Source organism: Ascaphus truei, chromosome 14, assembly GCF_040206685.1.
Source record: "Ascaphus truei isolate aAscTru1 chromosome 14, aAscTru1.hap1, whole genome shotgun sequence".
Classification (NCBI taxonomy): domain Eukaryota; kingdom Metazoa; phylum Chordata; class Amphibia; order Anura; family Ascaphidae; genus Ascaphus; species Ascaphus truei.
Genome location: NC_134496.1, coordinates 29,384,337 through 29,400,098, shown reverse-complemented (window position 1 = coordinate 29,400,098; position 15,762 = coordinate 29,384,337). Strand labels below are relative to the sequence as shown.

General features: G+C 41.4%; 1 protein-coding gene across 4 annotated transcripts in view; it reads right to left on the bottom strand.

The window, feature by feature from the left end:
- Positions 1-6,182: 6,182 nt before the first annotated feature.
- The window catches only part of EPHB1 (EPH receptor B1), a 209,981-nt gene continuing 200,401 nt past the window's right edge, over positions 6,183-15,762 (bottom strand). For all 4 annotated transcript variants that reach the window (XM_075570291.1, XM_075570293.1, XM_075570292.1 and 1 more), the window contains exon 17: positions 6,183-6,494. The gene's annotated coding sequence lies outside the window, so the exon portion shown is untranslated. The remainder of the gene's footprint in view (positions 6,495-15,762) is intronic.

The following is a 15,762-nucleotide window of genomic DNA, read 5'->3' as shown; positions in this document are numbered from 1 at the left end:
GTGTGCAGTGTGTGTGCAGTGTGTCCAATGAGCAGTGTGTGTGCAGTGTGCAGTGTGTGTGCAGTGTGTCCAATGAGCAGTGTGTGTGCAGTGTGTGTGCAGTGTGTCAGTGTGTGCAGTGTGAGCAATGAGCAGTGTGTGTGCAGTGTGTGTGCAGTGTGTGTGCAGTGTGTGTGCAGTGTGTCCAATGAGCAGTGTGTGTGCAGTGTGCAGTGTGTCAGTGTGAGCAATGAGCTGTGTGTGTGCAGTGTGTGTGCAGTGTGCAGTGTGTGTGCAGTGTGTGTGCAGTGTGTCAGTGTGTGCAGTGTGAGCAATGAGCAGTGTGTGTGCAGTGTGCAGTGTGTGTGCAGTGTGCAGTGTGTGTGCAGTGTGTCAGTGTGAGCAATGAGCAGTGTGTGTGCAGTGTGCAGTGTGTGTGCAGTGTGGCAGTGTGAGCAATGAGCAGTGTGTGTGCAGTGAGTGTGTGCAGTGTGTGCAGTGTGCAAAAAAAAAATGTAAAAAATTTTTTTTTTTTTTTTTTTTTTAAAACGGGAGCTACGGGAAAACCGCGTTATAACCGAATCGCGGTATAACGAGGCGCGTTATAACGGGGTTTAGCTGTATATATATATATATATATATATATATAAGCAATACGATACCGTTTGGAAACAAAATCAGCAGGCAGCACTCCAGAATTGAACAAACAAGTGTATTGAAAAAATAAACACAAAACCAACGTTTCGGTCCACGACTGGGACCTTTGTCAAGGTGGCGCACCACCTTGACAAAGGTCCCATTCGTGGACCGAAACGTTGGTTTTGTGTTTATTTTTTCAATACACTTGTTTGTTCAATTCTGGAGTGCTGCCTGCTGATTTTGTTTCCAAACGGTATCGTATTGCTTATTCTTCATTATAGGATCTGCACCCACATCAGTGACTATTATTACGGAGTGCTTTTTGTTCTTTTTCTATGTTATATATATATATATATATATATATATATATATATATATATATACGGGATTGTCCCTTTATCAATGAATTGTCCCGTTGTCCCTGAAAGGTCTGTCGAAAATCATAGTTGTTCCATGTTTTCAGGGGTGAGATCTGGGACAAATATCGAAGGTTGCAAGAGGCCTTGCCAGTGCTGGAAGTTGGGCCCCAGCCTTCTCCAGCTGTGGAACCGGCATTCACTCCAAGCCACCACCTGCACGCCGGTCGGCGGGGCAAGATGGTCCCGCCCTGTAGTTGGGCTCAACCGGCTTCCTCACCCACGTTAAATGGGTTTGTGTTGTGGGGAATTATGTGTGTGTTGTGGTGGGATGGGGGCGGGGGGGGGGATTTTGTGTGTGTATTGCGGGAGTTTGGGGGGGGACATCCGTATTATAAAAACGTATGTGGCAACCCTATGGATAAGGATCCGAAAATGTTTTTCTGTCGGGTTTCCACAGTTGGGTGAAACGTTTCTTCTTGCCCTGAAAGATTATCGGCAAAGAGCTACTTGTACCTGCAGGATATGTGTGTAACTCATTCGCATTCCAACATCATCATATGCAAGACCAACACCCAGTAGTAACCTGCTACCTTGTCACATACATTGCAATTTTTTTTACTTATGTCTTGTAAGTGAGCATTTGTCTATTTATCGATTAAATAACTTTTTATTACCTTTATACAGTACACTATGAAGCGTGTGCATCTACATAGTTACATAGTGTATGAGGTTGAAAAAAGATATACTGTACGTCTATCAAGTTTTACATATGCTAAATTTAGACGACAGATACTTTATCATATATCCCTTCTTACAGTATATTGATCCAGAGGAAAGCAAACAAAAACCCCAGTGAAATATCATCTAATGATATCTCATAGGTGGAAAAATAAATACATTCCTTGACTCCAAGAATTGGCAATCAGATTATTCCCTGGATCAACATCTTCCCATGTTTACTTATTTGATAATCCCTGTATGCCTTTCCTTTCTAAAAAGATGTCAATTTTTTTTTAAGATATCTATTGTATCTGCCATCACAGTCTCCATGGGTAATGAATTCCACATTTTAACTGCCCTTACTTAAAGAATCCTTTGTTGTTGGTGAAATCTCCATAGTTTTATTGAGTTACGCTATGGAGCTTGCACTTCTTTTTCTATAAATATATATAGATAGATGGATGGATGCACAGTATATATATGTGTATATACAGTGTTTGACAAACCTATACATTTGCACACCCCGGGCGAGTGGATTTAACATCGTGGCGAGCTCCTATTGGCCCAAGCAGCACATGTGTGGTACTAGGTGGCGAGTAGATTTTTTTGTTCGGCGAGTACATTTTTGGTGATTTGTCGACCACTGTGTATATATATATGAAAATATATATATATATATATATAAAAATATATATGCGGCAAAGGGGTTTGACTTCTTATTCTAAGGTCCGTCTGAGCAGAGAGATGGGAGAAATGGGTAGATCTGTTAAAACCATCGAATCTAGCAACAGTGGGGTTAAATTTATCACTAAGTTTACTGGTTATTCTGGTAGGATAACACATATTCTCAATCGACACTGGAAAATACTCATGTGTGATCCATACCTCAATAGGTGCCTCACCCCTAGAGCACCAGTGGTGTTTCGAAAAGCCTTTAGTGTCAAACAACAGATAGCACCTAGCAAGCTCAGAGAGAGCTCTATGTTGGTTGATCCTCTTGTTCCCCTTTCACCAGGTAATGTCAAATGTGGCAGATCAAGATGCACTATGTGTAAACATTTGACAACTTGTAGTTCCATTACATCCTCTACGAATGGTTCTATACATCATTTTAGAAGTCAAATCAATTGTTTAACAACACACGTAGTGTATATACTGTCATGTACCTACAATTTACAAAAAATTTTGGACGAACGAAACGTTCTCTATGCGTTAGATTCTTGGAACACCGTAGAGCCATTATAAAAGGTGTTCATAATCATAGTGTTCCCAGACATTTCTCTGCGGTACATTCCAAGGATCCTACGAGTCTCAGAATAGCTGGTATAGAGCAGGTATCCAATTTCAAATTGGGGGGAGACAGGTTCAAGACACTGCATTCGTGAATCTTTTTGGATTTATACTCTGGGAACTTTAATCCCTAAAGGTCTCAACGAATGTATTGACACTAGTATTCTTGTCTAACTTATCTGTACCCCCCTCCTTTATCAAGTAACATTACCCCCATATACCCCATCCCCTCCAATGCTGTTTCCCCCTACCCTCCTCCTTCCCCTCCCTCCCTCTTCCCCCCCTTTATTTTCCCTCCCCTCACCCCCCTCCTTTTCTTTCCCTTTCCCTACCCTTACCCACCTGGCCCTGTCAGCTTGTCAGCTTTCTCCCCTATGTTTTTAATTACTTTTTTGATGCAAGTTTTTTCGATGTCTATACTTGTGTATACTTTACACTGTTATTTGTTTATGTTTATTCTAGATGTACATTTATGCACGCAATATACATCCATGTGCACATATGTATATACTTGGGTAATTTGTTAATCATATTTATCTATTTATGCTTCTGCTCTTATATTTATTTCGCATGAAAAGTTAATATATATCTACACCCATATAGTGTTTATTTTATATCAATATGGGTTCAATCTAGATGTATTCATCTATGTTATCCATTTACTAGTTGTGATTACTATTATGTGTTTAAGTTATAATTTATTTGATTTTTCTCAACCTGACCTCACCACACTCCAGCCTTTCCATCTAATTTATATAATCTACACCAAATATGTTTTAAAATAATAATCAGTTTTTATTAGTTTTTTTTTTTAGAATGGTTGTTTATATATATCAATTGTTTTAACTAACTAATATAATTTTTTATAAATTATGTTTTTATTTTTGAATTGATGGAATGGTGCAGTTGTCAGGTGTGTCTATGTATGCTGATTTCATCATATTCATCTAAGTTTCATGGTGTATGTATTGGCTGTGTTCACCTGCTAGCCATGATTAAGATTGAATACAGCTGTCTGCTATCAGAGGTTATTAACCATGCTATAACAAGCCAGTTCAGTGTCTGCAATCTTATCCTTGAGAAAGTCACTCTCAGTGATGAAACGCGTTGGAATGTGGTGACGGCATCACGCAGCTACGCAGTGACGCGGTTACACTCAGAGGAACTTGAAGCACAGATTTCAGCTCTCTATCTGGATATACGCTGCAATTGTACACTTTGTGACAGAGAGAGGCTTAACACTGAGGTGCATTGAGCACAGGATATTACTCTGCATCTCAGGAAGAGGCATACACCGGAATTTTACCTATGAGGTCTAACACGGAGAAAATTACCATCTCTCCGTAAGATTTGGCAAACAGCTGGGTCTCATTACATCACAGGAGAGATTTCTTCTCGGAGTGAGCACTGTTTTACAGCGGAATCAGACTGCACGTTGAGAGGATTTACTCCGTGCACCATCAGGTCTGTCTACAATACACCTATTTACTTCTGAGATGGGTCATTCTCTAATTGGTGACTATTGTTCTCTAGCTGTAAGATAATACACAGACTACAATTACTCTTATATGCCCCAGTGGTTACCTCCTCATCACCAATTGCCTCCTCGCTCACAAGTTCCTCATATATGTCACTTGCATATTGCTGCTAACCATTTCATTTTATTTTTTGTCAATATTGCTTTTTAAACACACCAGTTTTGCATTGTCCTTGAGACTATTCTGGTTATTAATAAATTCCAGTTTATATTATTCATTGTACGGAACTGGCGCTTCTTTCTTTTTTGGTATATATATATATATATAAATATTAAACGCTACATTGTTTTGAGTTACGCTATGGAGCTTGCACTTCTTTTTCTATAAATAAATATAGATAGATGGATGGATGTACAGTATATATATGTGTATATATATATATATATAAATATTAAAGGCTACATTGTTTTGCGTTACGCTATGGAGCTTGCGCTTCTTGTTCTTTAGTTATTCCCTGTGATTTGGCATAATCACCCTAGAAGCAGCATTCGGCTCTATAAAATCACCTATCTGTTCTGGACTTCCCACTTTTTCTTCATGTTTGCTCCCACCCAAGAACTGGCTTGAACTATCAACCTTTATTACACTTTTATGTTTATATTTGGTATCATCACCTGTTTCTCATGTGTCATATATTGCTAGTTATTAGACACCCATCACTTTCTACACTCTATATATCACTATTTTTATGAATATTTCACTTGATCCTAGTAAGATGACATCAGTGGCATTGTGATGTCACCAACCTACGCATTTCATCGCTTGGAACAGCGACTTCTTCAGGGGTATCTCCTTACTCCTCTGAGGATGTCGCTGTTCCATGCAATAAAACATGCAGGGTGGTGAAGTCACCATGCCAGTGACTTCATCTTACTAGGACGGACGCATGGATTTGAGAGAAGCTTCCTTCGCGTGGGTTTACAACTCTTCAAACAGGCGTTTATATTTTGCCTCACCAAATGTGCTGCTGCTCCTCTCACCTAGGATTGAGTTTATCATCTCCAGTAAGCCTTTTAAAAGGCTCACCTTGATCCTGTGATCAGTCTATGCAGACCCTTTCCCCTGGGACATCTGACTTGCGAGGTTCCTGGTTCCAGGGTGATGACTCCCATGCCTTTTACCTGTGCACTTATGTGAGTGTATATTTGACCACTTTTAATGTATTAAATTACCTGTTCATACGATATTACACCATGGAGTGTGCGCTTTTATTCATATATTATGAATGTGTGTATGTGCATGTATATATACAGTATATTAACGCATAAATCCCGGTGTTAGCGTCTTGTGACCTGTGCAATACATACACACACACACTATATATATATATATATATATATATATATATATATATATATATATATATATATATATATATATATATATATTAGATATAGATATATCTATATACAGTGTTCGACAAACCTATACATTTGCACGCCCCGGGCGAGTGGATTTAACATCGTGGCGAGCTCCAATTGGCCCACGCAGCACACGTGTGGTACTAGGTGGCGAGTAGATTTTTTTGTTCGACGAGTAGATTTTTTGGTGATTTGTCGACCACTGTCTATATATATATCTTTCTATATATATATATTAGCTCAGACATACTGTACATTTTTCCCCTTACACAAAATAATAAGCCAGATTTGTGATTTGTGTTTTAATTCATTTTTATTGAGTGCAATTTAGATTTTTTTCCCCCTCCTTTTTAGTACAATATATCTTTTTTATTCTCTCCTTTGAAATTACTGTTACAAACTGCAACATTTTGAACACAGGTGACAAATTCGAGGTGTGGAAGAGGGAGGGGGGAATTGTACAATGCAGGAACTTACAGAAATATACAGCTATGCGGTTGGCATGGAAGCAGAGGAGGGGGCAGAGTGCGGACAAAGGGGATGCCAACTCCCCGCCGACAGACAAATCCTTCTGTAGGTGGCATCTGGTGGCATTAATGGGTCAGTCTCTGCAGAGAAAAGAAAGGAGGAAATAGCTTAGTGATTATAAGACAAAACATCTCTGATTCTTAAGAAACTACAGAGACAACAACCCACTGAAGTGCAGATGTGTCCCTTCAGGGGACTCTGAAGGGCAATGTTTTGAACAGTCTTTGAAGTGGGTGAGCCCAGCTCAAATCCCACTGTTTGATTGAAAATCTGATTGTATGTCCTTAGGACAAGGACCTCCTTTCTATTGTCTCAACATATAAGTACTCTTGCCATACTATGCTATTGCCCTCCCGACTACAAATATAAAATAATAATAATAATAATAAAAACACAAGTCTTTACAAAGTCTTCTTGGAAATTTTGCCAACCAGTAATAGCTGGGAGTTGTTTAAATGCCCAAATCTTCCGCCTACTGTTCCCTACTGCATGTTAAGTACTCTCCCCTCTTCTGTTTGTTCACTGATTGGGGAGGAATGTGTATGTAATACTGTATAAGACAAGCCCGACTATAGATAAAACAAAATGACAAACATTTATAAATTATTTAAAAAATAGTTTTATAGGAGCAATGCAGCTCTTCTGTCAATGAAGGGGTTACACAAATTAAATCAAAGCAAAAGCCACCAACATTTAACATCAAACAATGCAAACATATCCCTTCCATCTTGTGCTGAGCTGTCCCTTTAAAGGATTAAGGACATCAGAGAGAAGGGGGGGAGCTTAAAAGGTGCACAGTATGTTCATCACACGCACAGTACTCATCCCTAATATCAGTGACATTGCTGGGGGGCGAGGCTGGCGAGCTAATTCTGCGGCTGCTGCCCGGGGTAGGAGGCGGCCGCGAGGGGAGCTGTGTTGGCGCGCGTGGGTTCGCAACGGCCCTTCCCCTCCGTCCCACGTTGGGAGCGGGGGGGGGGAGCGGGCCCACAGGCAGCAGGCCGGTCACCAGGGGACCGGGCGGCTGGGGCCCCTGACTCACGAGGCCCGGGACACCAACACCGGCAGACTTCCCCCCCTGTTGGCGGGCCTGGTGCCATGTGTCGGATCGCCAGCAAAAAAATATTTAATATAGCATGCGAGCTTCAAGATTCGTTTGTGTTGTGTTATGATAATTTGTGTGAAATTACTATATACTGTATATATATATATATATATATATATATATATATATATATATATATATATATATATATATATATACAGGCATACCCTGCATTAACTTACGCAATGGGACCGGAGCATGTATGTAAAGCGAAAATGTACTTAAAGTGAAGCACTGCCTTTTTCCCACTTATCGATGCATGTACTGTCCTGCAATCGTCATATACGTGCATAACTGATGTAAATAACCCATGTGTAACAGGCTCTATAGTCTCCCCGCTTGCGCACAGCTTCGGTACAGGTAGGGAGCCGGTATTGCTGTTCAGGACGTGCTGACAGGCGCATGCGTGAGCTGCCGTTTGACTATTAGGTGATATGTACTTACTCGCGAGTGTACTTAAAGTGAGTGTCCTTAAAGCGGGGTATGCCTGTATATATTCACATGTGCTGTAGGGATTTACTCTGACTAGAAATGAAGGATTCTGTATTCTTATAATAGGTATATATATATAAAAGTGTATTTTTATCTTACTTAGATAAACTTGGTGGGCTGACAGCAGAAAGAGAAAGGGAAAAGGGAGGGAGAAAGGGGGGGAGAGAGAGAGAATGAGAGAGAGATGCAGAAATGAGAGAGGAAGTGATGCAGAAATGAGAGAGAGAGATGTATGTGAGTAAGTGAAAGTGAGAGAGCGAGAGATGGAGTGAGAAAGAGAGAGGGAGGAAGTTACAGAGTGAGAGAAAGAGAACACAGGTTATCTGTGCTATTACACCGTACAGAATAAGGCTGCGTTCAGACAGGCTAAGCGTGTGCGCGCGTTCGCCACTCTTTCGCTTTGGCGCGTGGGAGTTTTCAGACTGAAAACAACCCCCGGTGGCGAAGTACAGCGTTGTCGCCGCTGCACTTGAAGAAGACAAGTGAAATTGTAATTTCAAGCGACAGCCATGTCACGTGTACTTCGCCAGCCAATCACAAACACATACACTTTGTTTCTTTTTTTAAAAAAATTAAATGGCTGAGTAGTCCCTCCTCCAAATCGGCTCATTCTGTCTGCTGGGCATGAGCACACATCGCCCAGCAGGCAGAGGCGGGGACGCGCGAACGCGCACTTTCCTGTCTGAACTCAGCCTAAGCCCCAAAGAGAGGTAGAGGTAAAGGGAGGGAGGTAGAGGTAAAGGGAGGGAGGGAGGGGTAAAGAGGGAAAGGCAGACTGAGGTGAGGAGAGAGAGGGAGAGAGACGAAAGAAGGGGGAGGAGAAGAGATGGGAAGAGAGCAAGGGAAAGGAAGAATAAGAGAGAAATAATAACATACAATGCTTTATATTCAACCTGATTATTAGTAATACTTTAAATAAGTACAGATGTGTGTATCTGCAATTCTGCACGATGGAGGCCTTGATGAGGAGTCCTCTGAATATAAGGAGAATCAGGGCATACGTTATTTTAACCGCCTTATTAATTATGTAACAGTAACAGACCAATTAAGACAGGAGCTCTCGTTACACACGCACAGTGCCATGGCTCATTAATGGTACTTAGATCTGACAGCAAATTAAATACCTCTCCTTCTACAGGTAACGTCTTAAAGGAAAAGGAACTGCTACCACCTTATTTACTAAAGGTGAGAAGTTCTATGTATTGCTGGCACCTATGGCAGCGAAGGGGTTACAAAAAGTAGCATTCATGTAAAACCTGTTAAACTTTGTACTGAGAATCCTCAGAGGTTGCATGTCCGAGTGCTATCAACCCATTGAAATCCTGGTAACATGGGCTTAGAGGCGCAATCTCCACTAGCTAACCTCCATTTTCCAGGATTGGAACCGGGAGACCCAGTAACTATCTTGGGATCCGAGGGTCCTCAGAACTGGAAATAGTGGCGATTGCCACTCAGGGAGAACCCCAATTCCCAACCTCCTTCCTAATTTAAGCTCACCCCCTCCCACATTTAAATGGTTATGGGCTCACTCCATAGCATCTTCCACTCAGGGGAACTCGCCTGCTTGCAGTTTGGCTGTGACATCTCTAATACAAAGTGCTTTTCCTGGTAATGTACAGGTTAATAAAAGCTTCAGTCAGACTTAGAACTTTGCAACTAATATTGACAGATTTACTATAAATCATTCTTCCTGTTATTACACAGGTTATTAAGAATTTATATTAGCGTTAGGGACCCCTGATATGTGGTCTGCCTTGGCGTTGGCTCAGGGGCTTACAACAATTTTGGCCAAAAATGTCAAACTAAAAGACCATTTTACTTATTAGATATTTATACATATATATTTAGGCACTGTACCGTGTATGAGTCTCACTGGATGTGCTAAAAACTGAGCTTTGTCTGTGTTTTATGTTCTGTCTCTGGTTTTAGGTCCTCAGAACTGGAAATAGTGGCGATTGCCACTCAGGGAGAACCCCAATTCCCACCCGATAAAAAAAATAAACAGTAGGAGGAACGTCTCTTTTTAGTGGGAGCAGACATTTAAAATGGAAACAGTTTGAATTATCTCAGTATTCAGCCCTTTCCTATAGGTTCCTCCCTAAAAGCTCTTAAATGGAATTATTAAATGCCGAGTTCATAGTTATATGTAACCCCTCTACTTTCTAGCTCTTAGACTTATAACTATAGCTGAGGCTGGGGCCTAAGTCCCTGTTCATAACTTACTAGGCCACACGAGGCCTACGGTCAGATGGCAGGAAGAATACAGACACGGTATTTTCCATCCCCGCAATACTGGTAGGCAAACAAGCAGGATCAATATCTACATCACACATACACAGTACAGATCCAGTGTTAGTGCTATAGCACAACGTTTTTCCTTTTATTCAGGCCCTTCCCCATGGGGGTGCAGCTCCCAGCAACCCATGAATAAATCACATAATTGGCTGTGTCTGGGAAAGTTAGGATCAACGCTGTGTTACAATCCAGGCCGTACCGTGTGCACCATGCACTTAAAATGGCCGCACTCATGGTGAGGAACTGTCAGTTGCACTCAGTATGGGGCACTATAGAGGGAATGTTCTAGTACATTCTTAAACCTTTCCCGGGGCAAAACCAGCTGCTGGGTATACTTTAACCGTGCCCTTGTATGACCGTAAATACCTATATACAGGGGAAGGTATGGGGTGTATTACACCAATTAGAAAAAAAGACCTCAACAGTGCCTCCAATGTAACCCCTCTACTTTTAGTTCTCAGACTTATAACTATAGCTGAGGCTGGGGTCTAAGTCCCTATTCATAACTTACTGGGCCACACGTGGCCTATAGTCAGACGGCAGGAAGAATACAGAGTATGGGTAATATAACTTTTTTACTTATATCTTACTGACTCTGGTACCTTGTGATCCTCAGATGAGGATCACTACACAGAGTATACAGGTTATTATACAATCCCTAATAATGCTGCGCGGGTGTGAGTCAGGGTCAGTGATGTAGTAGCCACCCAATCCTTCGTATGTTGGCTTGTGATGGTGGTGGGACACTGTCGGAGCTCGTTGGGCCCTGAACCTGTTGCAGGCCTGTTTTGCCACTGTGCTTTTGTAGCCGTTGAGGGTCCCCACTGGCGGTGCTCAATCTCTTGTCCACATCTGGACCTGTAGCTCTTTGCTCCTACTGCCACGTGCACATATGCACCCCCTACAGACCTCAACCGACCTTCCTAGCTCTAAGGTCCACGCAGATCTGATCCAACATGGCGCCTGCCTTTTCTAAAAGCTCCTCCACCTCCCTCCTCTACCACAGCTTTTATTATTGGCTGCTCTCATGTCCGTCACAGTCACATGTCCAGAGCAAATTGGAGAGAAACCTGCCAGGGGAAAGTGTGAGTGTGTGGAGCTCATCACACGGGGGATTACATATATAGAATGCACAACAAATATTCTGGTACTTTCATCATTTGTGAACCTAAATGCAACTTTAACGCCTCAGTCCCACTTATAGCAATATATAGTGGCTTTTGAGTCGGCTGTAAGATGTCTAATGGAGTTGCACTGCTTAGTTAATATGGGTCTTTGTCACAGCGTTTAGTGTTAGGGCTATATGCATATCTGCGGGGTAATGTCACTGCCTTTGAAGTGGGTGAGCTGGTTTGATTCCCAGTGCCAACTCTCCTTGTGACCTTGCTCAAGTACTTTTATCTCCCTGTGCCTCCGGCACCAATATTTGATTGTAAGCTCATCAATATTTGATTGTGAACCCACCATGACTGCAAAATAATATGTACCAAATACAGCACTCCATACAGTCAGGGCTATATAAGAAAAGTATATTATTATGGCTTAATGTTTAATAACTTGTTAAACTTGAACACTAGAAAGCACAATAACAAACAATATACTCTGTACACACACACTATATATATATATATATAGAGAGAGAGAGAGAGAGAGAGAGAGAGAGAGAGAGAGAGAGAGAGAGAGAGAGAGAGAGAGAGAGAGAGAGAGAGAGAGAGAGAGAGAGAATAAAAATAAAAAGATCACTTGTAAGCACATTCACATGTCTTAGACAGGTTATATATATCTATATACATATATAATTAGGGGCCGTTAATGTCTCAATGAGTAATACATGCTGTAATGATTCCAAGGATAGAGAGACATGAATACAGTCTTAATGGCACTATATTATTAATTACTATTGAGGAAAGGGATGTGGGAGTCATTATTTCAGCAAACTTAAAAGTAAGAGAGCAATGTAACAAAGCAATGGGGAAAGCCAGCAGGATGTTAGGTTGCATGGGGAGAGGTATTTGCAGCAGAAAGAGAGGGGGTAACGCCACTTTACAGATCATTGGTGACACCTCACCTAGAGTACTGGGTTCAGCTCTGGAGACCAGATTTATGGAAGGACCTAAATTAAATAGAGACTGTGCAAAAAAGGGCCACTGAAATGGTGCATTATCAACAGCATAACACTGACCGGGAAAGGCTACAGGACATTAAGATGTACAGAGGAGAGAAGGCAGAGGGGGGATATGATAGAAACTTTCACATATATAAAGAGATCCAACAAAGTACAGGAGGGAAGCATTTTCCAAAGAAAGAGAAGAGCTGGAACAAGAGCTTGTTCTCTGAAGCTGGAGGGTGTCAGGGTAAGGGGAAATGTGAGGAGGTATTTCTTTACGGAAAGGGGTGTGAATTCATGGAATAGTCACAGAGGTGATAGTATCAAATCAAGAAGTCAACATGATGCATGCATCACATTTCATTCCAAACAACCATGTGCTGTATGTGTCATATGTATGAAGTCGACCTTCATACGGACAGCAAACATTTTACGAAGGCTGGTACTAGGGAATTCAAACATGCTTGGGATAAGACGTAAGATTATCCTAAATTTAAAATAAATACTGTACAAGTATCAAATGGGGTCTGAGGTTTTACAGCAGATAGCAAACTGAACAGGCAAGGTGGTTCGTACAGTATCTGCCTTCACCGTCTATGTTTCTATGAACAGAAAACTCACAAAGGTGGCCATATTAAAGAGACCCAGCAGATAATGACTTTACGTCGATCTATCTCTGAAGCTGCACAGTGCCAGGGGGATAATTAACAAAAGAATTACACTCTCCTTCAGGATGACGACAAAGAAAAGGTCCTAACCTTCTGTGTATCCAGAACCCACTTAACCCCTTTTCGCTGCCACATTTTGAAAGGGTGAGCAGCGTCATGCATCTCCCCGGGGAAACCACACGTTCCATTCGTCTTCTTTATTCACATTACTAATTCCAATAGAGCTTTGACATTTCCGTTGTATTAAAATCTAATCTCCGCACGCTAGCAATTTGTTACAGGAAGCCTGTCGGGTAATGGGTCTTGTATGTAGTGAAGAGCAGGTCGCTAGGCACACAGCTAAACAGCAGGTTCCAGGAGCAGGGGGTTGCAGGGGTCCAGGTAATACCGTTCTGTTTGTCCCGTTGTTTTACATTGAAGGGTGAGAACTCAGCACAAAGAGGTATATTCGCAGAGCTCAGGAAGCGGAATTGGTGCCATTTAATTGACCGGAAGAGAGGCATAATAAGCAAGAGTAACAGACTCAATATATCATGGTGTTTTGGGGAGTGCTTATACGGAGGACCAGGAGGCGTTGGAGGGAGAGCAGTAGGAGTTCGGGAGGAGTTATAGGCAGCGGTTATATGGGGCAATAAGAGGAGTGATAAGGAGCGATATGTGGGGCAATAGGAGTTATATGGAGCGGTTTATGGAGCAATAGCAGGAGCTATAGGGAGCGGTTATAGTGAGCAATAGGAGGAGTTATACGGAGCAATTATATGGCGAAATAGGAGGCATTATAGGGGGTGGTTATATGGAAGGTAGGGGGGAAGCTGGTGTGTGGGGGGTCCTGGTAAAAGGGGGGCTGGAGCAGGGAGGATGAGTGTAGACAGGAAGAGTGGGGGTTTTGTTGCAGATGGTTGTGGGTAGTGTAGGAGGTCTCATCAGTGTTACAGTAACGATTAAAAACATGTATGAGCACATTTACATGTCTAATGTGGCAATAATGGATAGATGGTTTCATCTGAGCTGCAACAAAATGCAGAAGTATTGCCCACATTGGAAAACCCACCTTCATTTTCCATCGCATAATAACCATTCTTACGTTTCTATTTTTTTTATATATATTTCCCCAGAATAGTTTGTAGACTAGTTATTTTGTAATGTTTCTCATGTTTAGATAACTACACTGTATGTGTACGTTCGCTGACGTCCGTAAAACTCAATGAAATGCTAGCAGCAAAGTTCTCCGCAGACGTATTCTGCACACAGGTGTCTACGCCTCTGCTCTGGTTTCATCGCAAGAAAAGATGTGCGTGGCTGTGAATGCTTATGTATAATCTCACGGTGCTCAATTAAAAGGCATCCTATCCCTGACCTTCATTGAACCTAAACCTTTACAACACACGATTCCCAAGAATGATTCTTTAGCAACCTTTGATATGAAAGAGAAAAAAATAAAAAGACACATGAAGTCCTTACACTGTATATCTCATTTGCCAAGTAATAAAAGATTAATCTCCTACTAAATTAGTTTTCCTTTTATTATGAATTAAGTGCAGTGGGCTCTTCACAGCCCATCATTTCTGGAGGTACGGATTTATCTGCACCAGATTATCTTTTCCAAGAGTGAAAAAGATTTACACCACGTTCCATATTTCCAAAGCAATTACTTTTGGAAAACACTTCTACGTAGATAATAATAATAATAATAATGATGTATACGTTGCTCATGGAATTACTGGTTAGCCTCTCCAAGGATGTACAGTATTTTCAGTCTGACTCGAATGTAAGATGTTTCTTCTGACACAGACACAAAGAATTGTATATATTTCATTCTAATATGAGTGTTATTCAGCTTCTTCTTGTTGATGATAAAGCAGCAACGTTACATCCCCCCTAAAGCATGTGACAATGTATTGCAATGTGTTACATTGTTACCTAAGCTGGTAATCGTTTGGTGCTCCTGTTACAAATGTGTAAACCTCCTGATTGTGTGACTAACATACTGTAATGGCTGCTCCAGTCAGTGTAACTCAGCAGCTACAATGTATCCTTATATTACCAAGGTAATTTATTGTTATAGTTTACAGCTCAAACAGTTGGCAATATTGGCAAGAAAGTATGACAAACAGGAAAGGGCTGCACAGATCTTGCACTTCTTGGGAGGTGGGCTGCTATAGAGATCAAGGGATGCGTTAAAACTCACGAAAAAGTGTGTGTGTGTGTGTGTGTGTGTGTGTGTGTGTGTGTGTGTGTGTGTGTGTGTGTGTGTGTGTGTGTGTGTGTGTGTGTGTGTGTGTGTGTGTGTGTGTGTGTGTGTGTGTGTGTGTGTGTGTGTGTGTGTGTGTGTGTGTGTGTGTGTGTGTGTATATATATATTTCCAATAAAGAATATCACTTGTGAGCACATTCACATGTCTTAGACAGGTCAGCCACCCTGCCTTTCACCATTATCACCTAGCATGCAGTGCTTCCACTGCAGCAAGGGATTCTGTGAAATAACATGCAAATGAGCATACAGTAAGTATTATCTAATACTACAGAACTGATCATTTTTTTTAAACATATAAGATTTCACATGTTTTGCTGCTTTAAAAACATAAGCTGACGCAGACAGAGCAAATCCATTGTCAAAGTGCCCTGATATATTGATGCAGGATTAAAAATGCCTCTCAGCGTCAAGATACAGATGTAATGTAC